Genomic DNA, 12,823 nt, shown 5'->3' with positions numbered 1-12,823 from the left:
GACTCATTTCTGATCTCCACAAACCAATGGGTGACGTCACTCATGCTCTGTCCATTTATATTAACGGTCTATGGTCTTTACACACCAGAGGGAGGGCTCTATACTTCATGTTAAGCATAAATATATAGTCTACTGATTTGATTACAGCAAAGACAATGTCTGCAGTATTAACTGCAAAATAGGCTACAGTATATTTTGTTCTGTATGCAATATTTGAAATTTTCTTTTTTGTTTTTGGGTTCGAGGTGCGCCTGAGACGTGCGTGTCATGGAGGCTGAGTGTAAGATCTAACCTGTTAACATGGGAGCCGTTATAAAAACGCTGACACACCTCACAGCATGTGTGTAGCCGGCCTTAGCCTCTTGGGAGTTTAAATGTGCTGTCTCTCTCTGGTATCTTTTGCAAATGTTGTTTTATTTCGCAAATGAGTGTTTTCATAAAAATGTTCCACCTGCATAACGTTATCCACCAACCTTCTTCACGTTGGGACATGTTTGAAAACAGAAGATTGTTGATTGACACCATTCCACATGCCAGTAGTCAATGGTCAGAACTCAAAGAAAAGATCCAGGTTCACCAGAGACACAAGTCGTTGAGTGTTCTCATAAATCACAATTCTGTAAATGATACACTATACATTTAGAAACTTCATGTAAAACAGGATAAAGGTGTAGCTCCACAGTGGCAGCCCTTTTGCCACGGGTAGGTTTACATCAATTAAATGGTTATTAGGCCAACAGGAATTGTAACAAATAATATTTGTGACATTAAAAAAGCATAGGTAATCATGTGCAAACAGCTCTTCAAATTAGTTGTTTTATATTTTTCAACCATTATCACATCATCAAGCCAGTAATAAAATGCAGAATTGCAATGATAATCAATAGTCATTGTTTCACCTGATTTCACACACAATAAATTGCCTTTAAGCAAATAGCACAGGGAGCTGTTCTGAAAAACTAATTACAATATTCTGTATGTGATTATGACATTTTCTGTCAAGTCTTTTTTTAATATTTTGTGCTTGATTGCATATGCACTTTGGTGTGTGTGTGTGTGTGTGTGTGTTTGTGTGTGTGTGTGTGTGTGTGTGGTGTCTGTCCTACTCTACTCCATTGCTTGTTTATATGCTTCATACCACAGGTCCTCGGGGGTTTATAAATATTGATTGTTACAAAGGCTTGATAGATGCTTGATAGCCTGTCCAGGCCTTGGGAATACACAAATAGAGAGACACGCACTCTTACATCCCTCTTTCCGAGTAGCCACAGCCCAATACAACCTCTCTCTCTAATGTGTTTAGAAAGCAAAAGCAATATTTTTTAAAATGCATGCAAAACCTCCATGGGTATATTTGTATTTATTAATGTATCTGTACTCTGCACATGCACCAAAAAAGATAGTTCAGGAACTTGCTCAGATGCTCTTGCAGGACTCAAACTTGGGATCTACATTTACCCGGACATGTTCTGTTGGGTGCTGTGAACGGTTACAATCATTTTACTGTTGGGTGACAACACTCCCGGTTTGACTCTATCCTTATAGATATATCCTTTGAGCTGTTTAATAAATTCAATTGCAATTCTTACTTTTTTCAGTTTCAAATTTAATTTCTGTCCCTGTTGAATTTTTGAGGGGTGGGGACAAGGAAAGCATGATTTAATCTGGTGAAAAAAACACAAATCTAGCATACGGTCTTTCATGAGTTCACCATGAATTCAAGTTAATTCTGTTTCTCTCTGCTCTTGTTTTTTCACACAGAACCGGTTTTGTTAAAGGTATGCCAACATCCACTGTAACAAGTGCTAAATGTCAGCTATCCTAGCTAACGTTAGGCTCTATGTAAAAAAAGAACGGCAGAGACAAAGAGGGTTTGGAGTTCCAGATGAACTTGTAAAAAGCTGTTGCTACAGATATACGGTAAAGCCAGAGGCTTTCTGCGGTCAAGCAGTCGTGCATGGAGAAGAAGTGGCCTCAGGGCTTTTCCCAGACAGGTCCCAAAGTGTTTGTGAGAGAGTCTCACAAACGGAGAGATAGGGGGACAAGGAGAGGCTGAGCCAATCAATGCGCTGTGCGCAGATGCAAGGTAAAAAGATTTTTAAATGTTAAAAAAAAATCAATGTGGCGGTCAATGTTGCTATTGTGGTGTGCCACCACAAATAAATCTATCTATTTTGTTTGGCTCCTATTTATATATACATCAGCACTACCTTGACAAAATTAGTAAGTCAAAAATAAAACTGGTTTTCAGAAAAGTTGATGCTGAATTCATTTCTAATTACCAAATTCCTAATACTTTAAAGGTCCCTAAAGCGGTCACAGAGCATTGTGTGAAGTCTTGTAGATGCATTAAAAATGCAATAACAGACAGGCTGTGCTTTACTTTTTCTAAAGCTGCATTTCAATAACAAGTGCAGTGGGAACACTTGAAGGAATCACATTTTATATTTCTGCCAATAATGTTACATTCATGTGCTGTTGACACAGAGAATATGACAGCTAGGTTTAGGACGCATCTTCTAAACCACATTTAATAATTTCAAATTCAGCCGCAGCTTTGCAAATTTCATCAATTAATATCCACTAAGTTGAAGGTTACCCAAACAAATTGATTAGAGGATTGCTTTGTAAAGGCCAGCCTGGCAACACAAGTCCTTCAGTGTTAATGCTATACCACTTTTACTTGCATTTTATATTCTAAATATGTCCAATATGTTTATATAATTCCAGAAACTACAATTCCCCATCTTCACATGACAGAGGGGTCCTAAGCACACAAAAGAGACTTCTGTAGATGCTATTTCATATTCTTCATCATTGTTGCGATATATGTGAATGGTGCTGCACATGTTCAAAGCCTTTTAGAGAGTGACAGGATGGCCCCTCAGAGCACACAATAGATTGAGATGATTGGTTTGAGGCTTGGCTAAAAGTGCAGCAAGACCACTTGAGGCCGAGTGTCTGAACAGGAATAATGAGACCGCGAGATCAGACGCTGTTCAGCCACGATCCCATCTGCACAGCCAGATACTTCTGAACACTCCATAAACCATCTTTCTTACAGACTTTTTTTTTTCTTTTTTTTTTAAAGGTCCCGTGTGAGTGAGAAAATGAAAGAGGGGAACAATGAGAAGAAAAGATAAGACAAGCTGTATTTCTTAGTACAGAACTAGACACTTGTAAACACTCCACAGTTCCCACATCTTAATTGTCCCCTGTGTCCATGTGACTGCGCGTGTGTTTGTGGGCTCCACTATACATATGTAACTATAGGGCGAGGTAGACTATGATTTTGGGCCGTCTGTGTTCTGGTTAGAGTGTGTCCAGCGCATTATCGTCTGAAATGAGTAAAACTGACACAATATTTTCCTTTGCATTCCCCATGTAAAAAAACAACAATCACTTTCAGTTAACAATTATCTCTTTTTGCATGAAGTCTTATTGCTAAGCCTTCCCTGCTCCAAGGTTTGATATTTGAAGGACTACGGTATATTAATACCCTAGGAGAAAGGAATAAAGTACTCAGGTGTACAGTGTTGAGCAGCTGACTGGACCTACTTGCTGTTGATATCGCGATGATTACTGAGCCTTTCTTGAACCAAGCTGATGAATCACAGTTCCTGCAGTTTCCACATAGTAGCCTTATCCTACTGATGTGTTTGAGGGGGTGTCGACTATGGTTTAGCTGCATATGCTCTGTTGCTGCACCTTATCTCTTTGTACAAATTCAGCTTTAGCTGTTTGGGGCCCCTGGCCAATGCCCACTTTTTCCTAATGGTAGAGTCTTCCTTATGGTCTATGTTTGTGTTAAAAGCAGTTTGATGCACTATCCTTTTGGTCGGATGCTGGTTTTCCTGATTTTGGTTGTAATCCTTAGTTCTTCAGTTTATGATAAATCTCATTTCTATGATAGTGTGATTACAACAGTGTGGCGACAGTTTGGGGGAGTCCCTTTCCAACGTGCCATTGATTTTCCCGTGCTCTAAGCAACGTCCATGAAGAAACAGTTTTCTCAGTTAGGGGGTAAAGAACTTCACTGGCCTGCTCTGCGCATTACCCTAATTTCATCCGTGTTCAACACCTTTGGCCAGTATCATTGTTGGACACCAATGCTCTTTTGGAATGGAAGCATATTCCTGCAGTCAGGTTTCAAGGTCTTGTGAAAATCCTCAAAAAATGAGTTGAGACTGTAATAGCAGCACATTAAGTCCCATGGTTTTGTAAAGATATGTTCAACTATTACATATGCTATGTGTGTGTGCGTGCGTGCGTGCGTGTGTATGTGTGTGTGTGTGTCTGTCTGTCTGTCTGTCCCAGCTCATCTCTCAGGGTGTGTGTTAGTGTCTAATTCCCAGTGACAGAGAGCAGCCCTGTGTCAGCTCTGTTTAGCCTCCTGGAAATTAGCCTTAACTCATAACCACAGACGCCAATTGTCCCCTTTCTCGATCGTACGCACGCATGCACGCACGGACGCACGCACGCACACACAAAATGTGGAGTGAATTCCTCATATGAATGGATATGGATCGACAGTGGTACACAAACATGTGGACATGCACATATACACATGAAGCCATTTGATAGAAACACACACAAACATCCTTGACAAACACACACAGTGTTCCAGAAAACAACTTATTCAGTACCTGCCACCTCTGCTTAATAAATAACAGAGTGTGTGTATGTGTGTGTGTGTGTGTGTGTGTGTGTGTGTCTGTGTGTGTGTGTGTGTGTGTGTGTGTGTTATAGTAGTACTTTAAGGTATGTGTTCATTTCTGTACATTTGTGAGAGCGAGAAATAGAGATGGGCGGAGGAGTGTAGCTGTCTAGATTAACCATGTAGTCGGTGTAGTCAGGCCCCTTAATGAAACCAATAGAGATTCACTCTGCTTTAATGAACAACACACACACCTCACAGCCTCAATTTACAACTGCAATAAGGCCCTGTCACTCACTTTGCGTGTGTGTTTGTGTGTGTGTGTGTCTGTCTGTGACTGGGAAAGGTATGCACTTTTTATTTCGCTTTTCCTTACTTTTTTTTTACTTTATAGCTTCACTTCTATCTCTATCTTCCTTTCTCTCTTTACATTTATATTCCTTCTTCTGTGTCAGCTAGTAGGTGTGTGTGTGTGTGTGTGTGTGTGTGAACCTTGCAGAGTCAATCTGGTAGGTGACACCCCTGATCTGGCTTCTACAACCAGTAAGCAACCCTGGCAATCACAAGCCACGAAATTAACTACCATGTTGTATGTGTGCGTATGTTTTTGTCATTGAGTTTGAGAGGTTACACACACACACACACACACACACACACACACACACACACACACACACACACACACACACACACACACACACACACACACACACACACACACAACCTTGACTGTACCACATCAAGTGTAAAGTGTGGGACAACTGACTTGCTCGCTTCTTTTGTGTTTCTTTTCCTTCCTTTCCCACTCACTACACTCTTCTTCTTTTTGGTTTCTAAGGCCAAATGCACACTGTCACAGGATGACCAATTTCACTCTTGCGACAAGTAAATTTGTCAACCTGATTATGAAAATTCCACTGAGAAACAAACCATGCTCTACCCTGCTAGTTTTTTGATTTATGAAGAGCATAAAATAAAACCGATGACCTCAATCATAAAAACAAAATATTGTACAAAAATACTTTTCTATGTCCGACGTGCCAACGTTGACTCTTAGTGACCGGATTGAAGTAAAATAATAATCAGTAAACATACTGCATTCTTGTAGTCTTTTTGTTTTAGTATTATATGGAACATGAAGCCTCTTTACCAAGAAAACAATTACTTAAACATTATCCAAACCCAGTGATCTTATAGTCTGAGCTCAGGTTATAATGCAAAAAATCTAATTCTGAGATTATGTTAATAATGAAATTATACATTTTCATAGCAATATGTGTCCCTCTTTGTAGTACAATGTAGATTTGTGTGTGTGTGTGTGTGGGATACATCCTGTGATTGAATGAGTTGACTGTATTTGGCTTCACTGAGTCCAAATAAGGCTTGAGAGGAAAAAGCCTCTTTGAGTTGGCGGTCAGAACCTCACCAGATGTTACTTATTAGATGATCAGATTGATGCAAAATAATCTGTGCAATCATGTATTTGTAATAGTAGAATACATGCCTGCAGGGATTTCAATGTGGTTTATCTTTTCGTTTCTTTTTTTTGGGGGGGGGGGGGGGTAATGACCTTCAATTTGTTTATTAAAAAAGTAGCACGCAGATTTTAAAATAATTTAAAAACAATGTACAGTTTAAAGTATATTATTTTAGAAAACGAGGAGAAGTTTAAAAGTAGATAAAATCCTGATTTCTGACACAAAAGAAGGTACACAAGGGAAATCGGATCACTATAGCGATTGATGTATTATATCAATTGGATGGTATCATTCCATGGTATGTGGACCACTGAATATGTGCAATTTCTCCAGCCGCAACAGGATTTGTGGGCAGAATCTTATTAATTTAGAGTAACATTAGAACTATGAATGCCATGGGCATGAGATCAAAACTACTGATCTCTTGTATTTATTTACACATTTTTACCAATGCATGATGTTTTTTCTGGAGTGTGAGATCTGTAACCTAACCTTTTAAGTGCTCTTCATGCAGCCTGTGTTGACCCGTGGACACAAGAAGGTATTCAGATCCAGCAGGTAGCGAGAGGTGAGTGTTACCTTTGTCAGTAAGATAACGGTAACAGGTCACAGTGTGTTATCTGAACAGGTATTTGACCTGTCTGACCTGACTGTGTTACCATTACAGTGGCAACCGGATCTTAGCCTGACCGGGACTGAGGGCTGTGACTAACTAATTCAGCTCAGACGCTGTGTGTGTGTGTGTGTGTGTGTGTGTGTGTGTGTGTGTGTGTGTGTGTGTGTGTGTGTGTGTGTGTGTGTGTGTGTGTGTGTGTGTGTGTGTGTGTGTGTGTGTGTGTGTGTGTGTGTGTGTGTGTGTGAGTGAAAGTAAGATGGGCACATGACACTTCACTTTTCCCCCTTGGTTTTGTGTGTGCTCACATCTGAGTGTTGGAAAACATTTCAGTTCTGCTGCTACAGTAATACTACTGTTCTTGTTTTAATGCCACATTGGATTCTACTATCACTGTTACTTCTGCCAGTTACTTCTGTACAACTAGGGAAGAAAAAAAGATGGTATTGATTCAACGAAAGCCTTTTGTACTTTATTTCACAGGGAATTTTCAGTTGGCCATGGAGTGGAGAATGACTTGACTCAACATTTTTTAAACCTACCTTATGTTGCCAAGACATGAGAGCTATTTAGGCCTTTAGTAGTAGTAGCTAGTCTATCATTATGACAAATGGCTTAAAACAATCTACTGTATATTTACACAAAACCACAGCGACTCTGCTGCTGTAGGCCACCTTTTGTCCCTCATTTTGTAGTGACATAGTTTTCAACCCTACGTAATGCTAATCCCACTACTATTACTGTCACCACTTACTACTACCACTGCTACACACAATGTTGCTACTAAAACTACTCTTGCTAGTAATGCTATAACTGACTGAATCCTGCAATCACTGTCATTACTTACTTAACACTTACAATGGCCATGTTTTAACTTTTGAATAATAACTTTATCTAACTAAATCTCTATGATATTAAGTAATTCTGTCTATTTTAAAAAAATATAAAATACACAGAATAAGCCAGACACTCAAGTCTAAAACATTCTCAAAAGAAGATGGATGATTGATCCCCACCAGTCTGGCTTCTAGGCAGGCCACCTAACAAAAACTGTCCTCCTTGCTGTCACTGAGCAGCTTCACATCCCTAGAAAAACCTCTCTCTCTTCCCTCATCATCCGTCCTTCTAGACCTTTCTGCTGCCTTTCACACAGTGAACCACCAGATCCTCATTTTGATTCTCCAGGATCTGGGTGTCTCAGGCTCTGTGCTCATTTTGCTCACACCTTACCTGGCAGATCGAACATGCTGGGTAACTTGGAGAGGAACTACCTCAGAATCTTAACCACTCAAAACTGGGGTTCCTCAGGGATCAGTTGTGGGACCCTTCCTCACCAACTCCCTAGGGTCTGTCATTCACTCGCACGGCTTTTCTTATTACACATACACAGATGACACCCAACCAATTCTTCCCTTTCCAGAGTCTGAAACGTAAGTAGCAGCACGCATCTCTCCGTCTGGCTGACTTTTTTTTGGGGGGATGTCCACACACCATCCAAAACTCAACCCTGACAAGACTGAGGTCCTTTTCCTTTCAGTGAAGGGCTCTCTTGGAACCTGGCGAAAACAATTGACAACTCTAAAAAATCAATCAGACAGCTGCAGCTGATTCAGAACGCTGTTGCTCGAGTCCTCACTAAGACCAAGAGAGTGGATCACATCACTCCAATTTTCAAGTCCTTACACTGGCTTTCTGTGCCTCAAAGAATTGATTCCAAAGTACTTTTGCTAGTTTTTACATCACTAAACGGTTTAGGGCCAAAATACATTTCGGATCTGCTACTACACTATGACCCACCCAGATCTCTGCTTTCTGTCCCCAGAGTCAGAACCAAACAGGGGGAAGCAGCTTTCAGTTTCTATGCTTCCTATATCTAGAAAAAACTCGGTGAGCCCCAGCTTACATCCAGGACATGGTCAAACCATATACCCCAACCCGCCCACTACGCTTCAGCCAACCTGCTTGCTGCCTCTCTCAGCGAGGGGCAATTAATCACTCAACAAAATCCTGACTGTTTGCTGTCTTGGCTCCTAAATGGTCGCATAAGCTCCCTTTTGACATCAGGATGGCCCGAAAGCCTACGCATCTTCCGACCAAGGCTATAAACCCATCTATTTCAAGCTGCACTTTCATATGGCTCTTTATAGTTTTGCTTATTTAAAGCTAATGCACTTGCACTTACTGCTTGTTGTCTGGAGTTTGCACCTTCAAGGTTTAAAGCACTTAATTGGAAGTCGCTTTAAATAAAAGTGTCAGCTTTATGACATGTAATGTAAAAAGATGATTTCGGTTAAAAACGGGTTTAAATGATCTCACAGTAACGGCAGCTTTTTCCACTTGTTTTTAAAATTGTTAAGACATTTGGACCAAGTAATAGATGTCAAAAAATAGACTAATGAATAGATGTTTACAGTGAGAACCACTGTCAGTGTTATATGGAGGGTATTTCATAAAGTACCTACACTGTCATTTTTGCGTCTCCCTCACTAACATCCCGTGCAGGTCTGTGGAAAGTGAAAGGTGTGCAATGCATCTATTTGCCTTAGTTTAGATTGACGTGTTTCAAAGAACAAGCAGGGAAGATATATTTAAAATGTCTAGGACATTGAGAGGCACCAGAAATGGGATCTTATTTTAAATGGTGCAGGGAAGGGAGAATTCACTCTGGCACCAATTAGCTAAAAAAGATCAAATCTAACTGTTGTTAGCTGATTAGCTTGATTTATCCATTCAAAGACAGCTTGGTTGGTACAATTTCTACCCATTATTGATACCATTGTTTGTTTTGCTTTGGTTTACTTTCTCTGAACGTACTGCCACTAATTTCTTCAAGGCTGGATTTTTTTTACCTCTTAATTAAATTAATCTTATTAGATGCCATCTTGGTTTGGGTTACAACAACAGAAAAGACACACACACACACACACGTCTGACTTTCACTTGCTTCTCAGGTACATGGCCAGACAGGTGAAACACACACCAGAAAACACATCACCTGAGCCACCTCAGGTGCACACTATTACCTTCCACTCTGTTACCTTACCTTCACATAGTGTAACCTTTCTTAATAATTACCTCAGCTTACACAGACACATTGAGAGCTCAGGTGACGATTGCTGTGGAGTGGTGCACGTATAACATCACAGGCTAGTAGTCGTCTGTGAATTTCATCCTTTCATGGTCAGATTTCTTAAAGGGAAGCAAGCTGACATAGAGGGCTTCAACAAATACAGTATACATTCATTCCATTAGTGATTTACCTATTAGACCCTGTTTAGTGACTGTTATAATCCTTTAGAACTCCAAGAAGCCTTTATGTTAGTTCCCGAAAGACGGAAAGCTTTATCCCATACTGTGACAGTCGCCTGCAGACTAAAAACAACCGGCGCACATTCAAAATGTGGTGTCCCTTTTTAACAACTCTGCCACATATATTGTGAACTTACCCACCAGGATATGCAACTAATGCCATCAAGTTCTAATTATGAGCCAGCTCTGACTGCGCTCCAGGCGTCATCCATCTTACTCTGTGCTGATACTGTCTCTGCCCATATAAACGCTTGTAATCATGCTCTGTCTCATGTGCCATTTTTCATCCTCTATGGCTGGCTGGGTTTGTACTAATCACTACTATTACAACCATGTCAGGATACCTAAGTAGACCCTAATGGACTCATCCTGGATACTTTGTTACTAAGACTCATTATTTACTTTTTAAAGACTTTCCCCCAAAAAATATGTGGAGTTTTTAAAAGGAGCACATTGCTCGAATTGATTAACACCCAGGTTCATAATTGACTAAATGCAGTATAGTGGTTCCTCTCCTGATTTTTCCCTTGATTTTTGTATTATACAGTGAAAAAAAAATCTAATTTCAAGTTTATTAATAATCATAAACAGGCAATATTCAGATTGTTTTTTTATTTGACCTCTTGTGACGATTAAGTGTCTTTCAGTTTTAAACATTTATTTTACAATTCTATCTACACAATTGCAGTAGTTCTTGGCAAGGCAATTCAGATTATGAAATTCCAACACTGAGTTTTAGCAGCTTCCCCAGCGTCCGCTCATAGTTAATGAAAGTAGACAAACAGCCTGGAAAAAGCTCCAGCATTTATGAGAAGAGTGCAACACACTGCACAAAACCACGTACAAAACAATGTTTGACTGAGAGAAATGCAGTGCAGAAGTACCAATACATGTCACCCCTTCTGCTACGTTTTCTGCATTACAGGGAAGGCTAACATACATCCCTGTCTCACACAGAATCACATGAATAGTGCCTGTTAATTCAGCAAACGTGATTTACAGCAGGTCTGAGGATGATGGAGGGTAGGAATATAGTGAAAGTGAAGGAGAGGCATGGGGCCTCAGGGCCTGAATTCTCCTGTATTTTTTTCTCCTTTTGCTTTTTGTTTAATTCACTCTCCCCTCCACAATTTCTACATTTCTCATTCACCCTCGTACCTCTTTTCTTGTCGTTTACTATGTGTTCCCTCCGTTTTGTCTCTCTGTCTGCTTTCCTCCTCACATATAATCTCTTCATTTCTTTCATGGTTTCCAGATTGCCTCGGGCTGGTCCCTTGGTCTGATGGCTCCCAGCGGGAGGGAGGGTGCAGGACGATGGGAACATACAGAATGCTACATAATAGGATGTTGTAGTCACAGGACTGCTCTGGACAATATAGTTTACATTCAAATAATTCAATTACAGCAACAACCACATACTTTAGAATTTTGTTGTTTAATTTGCACCATTAAAATAGACTAAACTATTTTCATCATTCATACTTCTGTTAATTGAAAGCATGTTTTTACCATTTAAAGTGGTGGATGTGTTGAATGGCAATCCTCCACTATCCTTTCTTTCCAATTTATTAACTTCACTGCTACAAAAAGGTGGGAGAATGAGTCAGAGGTCTGCAGATGAATTGAAACAATAACATACACGTGCAAAAGGTACAGTTGCGTGGGACAGACTCAAGCTGCTTTTGTGGACATTCCTCTGGGCAATGTGGGAAATCATCAACATTTACTTATTAAATGAGAATATTACACCATACTGCAGGTAAAGCAGTGCAAAACATATACGTTCAGCATATGTATCAAATTTCAAATGATAAAATCTCATCCATTATGCAGAGTTCTTTGACAGAACTAAATCTGATGTGTGTGTCTTGCCACTGAGGCTTTGCACTTCTTGTAAATCACTCAGCTTTCACTGGCTGTGAACATGCAGTAAATGACTCAAATATAAAATGAACACTTTGTGTGTGTTTATCTCATTTCTTCAGTCCTGAATCCTTGACTGCACCGCATAGTAAAGTAATAAAGCAGTGCGTAGTTTTCACAGAGAGCTAGTAATTATGGGAGCACTGTGATGAGAAGGTTTTCTCTAGATAGACTAGATTGGTCATTCATTAGCAGCCCTACACACACACACACACACACACACACACACACACAAACAAAAGCTGCAGGGAGACAATGGAGTGCAGGCTGATTCAATCTGGGCTTGTACTTACAGACAACAATGAGATAATCAAGTAGAGCATTACACTGTGTGTGTGTGTGTGTGTGTGTGTGTGTGTTTGTGTGTGTGTGTGCGCGTATGTGTGTGTGTGAAATCTGTTTTACTATCAGTGTTCTGTGCAGCAAACTCTGCTTTACATCTCTCTGGGGAAAGCAAGTTGAAGACAAAACCTGGGGTTGTAGAGAGAGGAAGGTGAAGAGTACCAGAAGTATTAAGAAATCAAAGAAGGAAGTAGGGAATGGATGAGAAAAGAGGTGCAACTGGAAAATGGGAAAAGGAGAAAGAAAAGGTCTGTAATTTATAGTTTTAGAGGAGCTAAGTTTACCAATCGGAGGGACGAAGTCTCAATTGCATTTACCCTCTTCTTCTCACAAGTACTTGGTCTCTCTTCGCTTCTCAATTGATATGTGCTTGATTTCCAACAGCCCCCTCCGGCGCCCGCTGGGGAGCCTTTTTAGATTTTACGCTTGGATATATCTGTTTAACTCCCCGTTTACCCCTCTGACAGCACGACGACACACACACACACACACACACACACA

The 12,823-nt window shown here is 40.2% G+C and overlaps 1 long non-coding RNA gene across 1 annotated transcript in view; it reads right to left on the bottom strand.

Annotated features, from left to right (window-relative positions):
• LOC117959299 overlaps window positions 1-9,734 on the bottom strand; it is a 9,990-nt gene extending 256 nt beyond the window's left edge. The window contains exons 1-2 of the long non-coding RNA XR_004659913.1: window positions 9,723-9,734; window positions 5,680-5,683 (exon numbers count right to left, since the gene is read on the bottom strand). This is a non-coding gene — a long non-coding RNA (uncharacterized LOC117959299). The remainder of the gene's footprint in view (window positions 1-5,679; window positions 5,684-9,722) is intronic.
• Between the last annotated feature and the right edge of the window lie 3,089 nt (window positions 9,735-12,823).

The sequence above is a fragment of the Etheostoma cragini genome, chromosome 16 (genome assembly GCF_013103735.1).
Source record: "Etheostoma cragini isolate CJK2018 chromosome 16, CSU_Ecrag_1.0, whole genome shotgun sequence".
Lineage (NCBI taxonomy): Eukaryota > Metazoa > Chordata > Actinopteri > Perciformes > Percidae > Etheostoma > Etheostoma cragini.
This window is presented reverse-complemented; position numbering and strand designations above follow the sequence as displayed.